The sequence below is a fragment of the Piliocolobus tephrosceles genome, chromosome 11 (genome assembly GCF_002776525.5).
Source record: "Piliocolobus tephrosceles isolate RC106 chromosome 11, ASM277652v3, whole genome shotgun sequence".
NCBI classification, from domain to species: domain Eukaryota; kingdom Metazoa; phylum Chordata; class Mammalia; order Primates; family Cercopithecidae; genus Piliocolobus; species Piliocolobus tephrosceles.
The window spans coordinates 12,047,570-12,054,702 of record NC_045444.1 but is presented as its reverse complement, the minus strand read 5'-3'; the positions used below and the strand labels follow the sequence as shown (position 1 = coordinate 12,054,702).

At 46.4% G+C, this 7,133-nt stretch overlaps 1 protein-coding gene across 2 annotated transcripts in view; it reads left to right on the top strand.

The window, feature by feature from the left end:
- PLEKHB2 (pleckstrin homology domain containing B2) overlaps positions 1-7,133 on the top strand; it is a 49,935-nt gene that overhangs the window by 11,423 nt on the left and 31,379 nt on the right. The gene's annotated exons all lie outside the window — the stretch shown is intronic.

The window sequence follows — 7,133 nt, the reverse complement described above, 5'->3', positions numbered from 1 at the left end:
CTTACTACCGTGAGAACAGTATGGGGGAAAAACTGCCCCCAAGATTCAATTACCGTCCCTTGGCCCCGCCCTTGACACATGGGGATTTTTGCAATTCAAGGAGAGATTTGGATGGGGACACAGCCAAACCATATCATTCTGCCCAGGTCCCTGCCACATCTCGTGTCCTCACATTTCAAAACCAATCATGCCTTCCCAACAGTCCCCCAAAGTCTTAACTCATTTTAGCATTAACTCAGAAGTCCACAGTCCAAAGTCTCATCTGAGATAAAGCAGGTCTCTTCCGCCTATGAGCCTGTAAAATCAAAAGCAAGTTAGTTACTCCCTAGATACTGTGGGGGTACAGCCATTGGGTAAATACACCTGTTCTAAATGGGAGAAATTGGCCAAAATGAAGGGACTGCAGGCCCCATGCAAGTCTGAAATCCAATGGGGCAGTCAAATCTTCCTTTTTTTTTTGGAGACAGAGTTTCGCTCTTGTTGCCCAGGCTGGAGTGCAATGACCCGGTCTTAGCTCACTGCAGCCTCCACCTCCCGGGTTCAAGTGATTCTCCTGCCTCAGCCTCCTGAATAGCTGGGATTACAGGTGCCCACTACCATGCCCAGCTAATTTTTATATTTTTAGTAGAGACGAGGTTTCACCATGTCACTCAGGCTGGTCTCAAACTCCTGACCTGACGCAATCTGCCTGCCTCAGCCTCCCAGAGTGCTGGGATTACAGGCGTGAGCCACTGAGCCTGCCCAGGGCAGTCAAATCTTGAAGCTCCAAAATGATTTCCCTTGACTCCATGTCTCACATCCAGGTCATGCTGATGTAAGAGGTGGGCTCCCATGGCCTTGGGCAGCTCCACCCATGTAGCTTTGCAGGGTACAGACCCCCTTTTAGCAGCTTTCACTGGCTGGCATTGAGTGTCTGCAGCTTTCCAGATGTAGAATGCAAGTTGTCAGTGGATGTACCATTCCAGGGTCTGGAGGACAGTGGCCCTCTTCTCACAGGTCCAGTAGATAGTGCCCCAGTGGAGACTCAGTGTGGGGGCTCCAACCCCATATTTCCCTTCCACAGTGCCCTAGTAGAGGTTCTCCATGAGGGCCCCACTCCTGCAGGAAACTTCTGCCTGGACCTCCAGGGATTTCCATACAACTTCTGAAATCTAGATGGGAGTTCCCAAACCTCAATTCTTGACTTCTGTGCACCTGCAGGATCAAAACCACATGAAAGCTGCCAAGGCTTGGGGCTTGCACCCTCTGAAACCACAGCCTGAGCTGTACCTTGGCCCCTTTTAGCCACTGCAGTAGCAGCTGGGACAGGGCACCAAGTCCCGAGGCTGCATGCAGCAGGGGGGCACTGGGCCTGACCTACAAAACCATTTTTTCCTTTTAGTCCTCCAGACCTGTGATGGCAGTGGCTGCTGCAAAGGTTTCTGACATGCCCTGGAGACTTTTTTTTTTTTTTTTGAGACGGAGTCTCGCTGTGTCCCCCAGGCTGGAGTGCAGTGGCGCAGTCTTGGCTCACTGCAAGCTCCGCCTCCTGAGTTCATGCCATTCTCCTGCCTCAGCCTTCTGAGTAGCTGGGACTGCAGGTGCACGCCACTTTTTTGTATTTTTAGTAGAGACGGGGTTTCACTGTGTTAGCCAGGATGGTCTCGATCTCCTGACCTTGTGATCTGCCTGCCTGGGCCTCTGAAAGTGTTGGGATTACAGGCATGACCTACAGTGAGCCACTATCCAGCCCTGCCCTGGAGACATTTTGCCTATTGTCTTGGTGGTTATTACTTATGCAAATTTCTGCAGCAGGCTTGAATTTCTCCCCAGAAGGGTTTTTCTTTTCTGTTGCATCATCAGTTGGCAAATTTTCCAAACTTTTATGCTCTGCTTCCTCTTGAATGCTTTGCTGCTTAGAAATTTCTTTTGCTAGATACCCTAAATCATCTCTCTCAAGTTCAAACTTCCACAGGTCTCTAGGACAGGGACAAAATACCACCAGTCTCTTTACATAGCAATAGTGACCTTTACTCCAGTTCCCAACTAGTTCCTCATCTCCATCTGAGCCCACTGCAGCCTGGACCTTATTGTCCATATCACTGTCAGCATTTTGGTCAGAGCCACTCAGCAAGTCTCTAGGAAGTTCCAAACTTTCCCACATCTTCCTGTCTCCTTCTCGGCCCTCCAAACTGTTCCAACCTCTGCCTTTTACCCAGTTCCAAAGTTGCTTCCACATTTTTAGTTATCTTTACAGTAGCATTCTGCTGTACTGGTACCAATTTACTGTATTAGTCTCTTCTCATGCTGCTAATAAAGATATACCCAAGACTGGGTGATTTATAAAAGAAGGAGGTGGCCGGGCGCAGTGACTCACGCCTGTAATCCCAGCACTTTAGGAGGTCGAGGCGGGCAGATCATGAGGTCAGGAGATTGAGACCATCCTGGCTAACATGGTGAAACCCTGTCTCCACTAAAAATACAAAAAATTAGCAGGGCGTGGTGGCGGGCACCTGTAGTCGGTGCTACTTGGGAGGCTGAGACAGGAGAATGGTGTGAACCTGGGAGGTGGAGGTTGCAGTGAGCCAATATCGTGCCACTGCACTCTGGCCTGGGTGACAGAGCAAGACTCCATCTCAAAAAAAAAAAAAAAACAGGAAGGAGGTTTAGTTGACTCACAGTTCACATGGCTGGGGAGGCTTCGCAATCATGGTGGAAGGAGAATGAGGAACAAAGTCATGTCTTACATAGTGGCAGGCAAGAGAGCTTGTGTGGGGAACTCGCATTTATAAAACTGTCAGATCTCGTGAGACTTGTTCACTACCATGAGAACAGTATGGGGGAAACTGCCTCCATGATTCAGTTATCTCCACCTGGCCTCACTGTTGACATGTGGGGATTATTACAATTCAGGGTGAGATTTGGGTGGAAATACAGCCAAACCATTATCAGAAGGTATGTCTTTTTTTTTTGAGATGGAGTCTCACTCTTTTGCCAGGCTAGAGTGCAGTGGTGCGATCTTGACTCACTGCAACCTCCACCTCCCAGGTTCAAGCGATTCTTCTGCCTCAGCCTCCCAAAGTGCTGGGATTACAGGCATGAGCTACCACGCCCGACCAGAAGGTATATATTTTCTCTAACACATTCTACTGTAATATATCTCATTTTAGTCATGTTATACCCAAGGTGCCTTTCAGCCTTGCTTGTAATGTACTGTAATTTTTACTTTGAATTTTATACTTGTGTCACAATTTAGCCATTAAATGCTCTTTCTTCACCTGAGTGGCTTCTTGATGCTTTCTGAAGGCACTCTTGAAAGCATCTGTGCTTTTTGGTAATAAGATATCCTGCCCCTAAACTGTAACTAGCTCATTTTCAAAGAGTACTGGCTCCTTTTAGAGGAGGCTAGTGTTAGAGATGAAAATCTGGGCTCTGGGAGGTACATGAGATTGTTCCACAGAATGAGGAGAGATAGGATGACATGAGATAAGAAGCTACTTGAGTCAGCAGAGGAATTACTCTTTTAAAAAGTCAAGAGTTTCTGTTGCTGATTCCAGTTTAAGTTCTTTTCTGTCTCATAATCTGATTTCCCCTTTCTCTAATAGTTTTGAGTTATTTTATGTAGGCACACGAAAGAAGTGTTTGTAATGTCCTCTAGATGTAGACATTTCCGTTTCTTTTTTCTTTTTGAATCTTATTCAAGTGGCCTGAATTGATTCCCAAGTCTGCCGTTCAGTTTCTCCTTGTTGCCATCCCTTGAGACTCAACTGCCTGAAAAGTAAGAGAAACCCAGGCTTACCTCAAGGAAACACCAAAGAAAACATATGCACAACATTCTTGTATTAGTCTATTCTCACACTCCTTTAAAGAACTACCTGAGACTGGGTAATTTATGAAGAAAAGAGGTTTAATCGACTCAGAGTTCTGCAGACTGTACAGGAGGCATGGCTGTGGAGTCCTCAGAAAACTTACAATCATGGCAGAAGGCGAAGGGGAAGCAGGTGTGTTTTCATGTGGCAGTAGGAGAGAGTGAACACACTTATAAATAACTAGATCTCCTGAGAAATCTATCACAAGACCAGCAACAGGGATAGCTGCCCCCATGATCCAGTCACTTCCCACCAGGCCCCTCTGCCAACACTGGGGATTACAATTCAACATGAGATTTTGGGTGAGGACACAGAGCCAAACCATATAATCTGGCAAATCAGATGTTGACCCACACAATTAGTACTAAATACTCAGAGATACCAGGAAATCTCTGGGTCCTTAAGGTTTTACTTAAAACTCTCTTTTAACTCTTTATTGGCCAGGCACAGTGGCTCACGCTTGTAATCCCAGCACTTCAGGAGGCCAAGGTGGGCAGATCACCTGAGGTCAGGAGTTCAAGGCCAGCCTGGTCAACATGGTGAAACCCCATCTCTACTAAAAATACAAAAATTAGCTGGGTGTGGTGGTGCGTGCTTGTAATCCCAGCTACTTGGGAAACTAAGGCAGGAGAATTGCTTGAACCAGGGAGGCAGAGTTTGTAGTGAGCTGAGATCATGCCACTGCACTCCAGCCTGGATGACTGAGTGAGACTCTGTCACAAAAACAAAAACAAACTCTTTATCCTCACGGGTGCTAATGGTGGTAGTGTTAATCTTACGGCATGTAGGATTGTTGGGCTCAAATTCTTAAAGGCCTTTGAATAAATGAAGCCATTCTTAATCTGTGTTACACAAGTCTGACATTTTAACCGTTAAGAATGATAGGAGGCTGGATGCAGTGGCTCACGCTTGTAATCCCAGCACTTTGAGAGGTCAGAGCAGGCGGATCACTTGAGGTCAGGAGTTCAAGACCATCCCTGCCAACATGGTGAAAGCCTCTCTCCACTAAAAATGCAAAAATTAGCTGGCTGTGGTGACACCTGTAATCGCAGCTACTTGGGAGGCTGAGGCACGAGAATCACTTGAACCTCGGAGGTGGAGGTTGCAGTGAGCCTAGATAGTACCATTGCACTCCAGTCTGGGTGACAGAGCTAAACTCTGCCCCCCCCCCCCAAAAAAAAAGAAAAGAAAAAAGAAAAAGATAGCAGATGTAGCCAAATTATATCAAGAACCATTAGAAGGCTGGCCATGGTGGCTCACACCTGTAATCCCAGCACTTTGAGAGGCTGAGGCAGGTGGATTGCCTGGCCAACATGGTGAAATCCTGTCTCTACTTAAAATACAAAAATTAGCTCGGTGTGATGGCACACGCCTGAAATTTTAGCTACTCAGGAGGTTGAGGCAGGAGAATCGCTTGAACCTGGGAGATGGAGGCTGCAGCGAGCCGAGATCATCGCACTCCAGCCTGGGTGACAGCGCAGACAAAGAAACAAACAAAAAACCCATTAGATATGTAAAGAAATTCTCCACAGACGTTCAGGAGACTCCTTTCTGTTACTCCACATTTTTATATTCAGTGTCCCATAACCACCAGCGAAGTTGTATGGCTGCGTTTCAGTCAGGTTTTGTATTTGTTGTGACTAGGTAGTTATCAGTACGTTTTCTAGTAATTTTTAGCCTGTTCTCATTTATTTTTTTTCATATGAAATATACTGAGAATTCACATTATGGATGCAGGAAGCTGTAGGATGAATATAAATATCTAGGATTTGACGTGAATGCGTACGTACTTTGCCCTCTCTTTTTTTGTGTTCTGGGTTAATAACACCACTGCACAGATGTGATGCTGTCTACAACATTCTTTCCTTTTTGTTTCGCCTGTTTCTTCTGCTGTATTAAGCTACATGAGAGTAGCATTTTGGCCTTGTCACTGCTGTATCCTTAGTGTCTAGGACAAGACTGGACACACGTTAGGTGCTCTAAGAATATTTGTTTAATGAAAATATGATGCTGGTAGTTCTCCGTCTCAAACCCTTTTGGAAGTAAAATGATTGTTTTAGGATGTTTTAGGCTGTAAGTTGCAGGAAACCAAATATAAACATCTTGAGTGATAAACCCACCATTCTGCTTAGTGGAAAGTCTTGGGTAAGGGTGGGTTTTGGGGGTTGGTGAAGTCAGTGGCTCAGCAGCGTGAGCTCTGCTGTCTCTGGGTCGGCTGCCCCAGCGGGTTCCTCATGGTCAGAAGGTGGCTGCCCGCACAGTGAGCCGCAGTGTTCACGTCACCTGGGAGACAGGGAGACTGGCTTTTGTTTGCTGGGGATTGTGTGTGCGAGAACCTAAATGCAGTAGAGAAAGGGGAAAAATGCAAAACATTTCCTTTCTTGGTAAGGACAGAAAGGATGAATTGAAGAAAACTGCGAAGAGAGCGAGAAGCTTCAGCGTGCATGATTTTGGAGATGCTGAAGTATGGGGTTACTGAGGCTCGTGGAGCTCTTTTTAAAGGTTTGGAGGAAGATGAGAATTCAGCCGTGCTCAGATATAGGGAAGGAGCTACATGAGAGACAGTTGTTCTTCTGAGGTGCCCATTTGGGCTTTTGCTTGCCTAACGAACCTTAGCGCCTTAAAGAAATACCTAAAAAAGCTACAGCAGAAAACAAAAATGGCCCATAGTCTTAGCTTCCAGATAATAACTAATGATTTCAAAAAATGAAATGGGCTGGGTGTTGTGGCTCACGCCTGTAATCCCAGCACTTTGGGAGGCCGAGGGAGGTGGATCACCTGAGGTCAGGAGTTTGAGACCAGCCTGACCAATATTCTGAAACCCCATCTTTATTAAAAATATAAAAATTAGCCGGGCTTGTTGGCATGCGCCTGTAGTCCCAGCTACTCAGGGAGGCTGAGACAGGAAAATTGCTTGAACCTGGAGGGCGGAAATTGCAGTGAGCTGAGATTGCACCACTGCATTCCAGCCTGGGCGTGGCAGTGAAACTCCATCTCAAAAAAAAAAAAAACAAACAAACGTGCAAATTGTTAACTAATTTAAACAGTACAGGAAGGGGTAATGGGACCAGTTACCATCTTTGTTGTGTGACACAGGCAGAATCGCTACATTGTGTTTCCAGGGACACATCCTTCACAGGTTTCAGGATTCCTCCCAGGAGGCAGCCTGTAGCACTTGCTGCTCTGCCTTGCCTGCCTGGTGATCTGTCCTGTGTGGAGGTGCCTGCTCAGCAGTCCGTCGTGGGCCATGTTGGCATGCTTCTGCAGTATATGTGATGTTGCAGC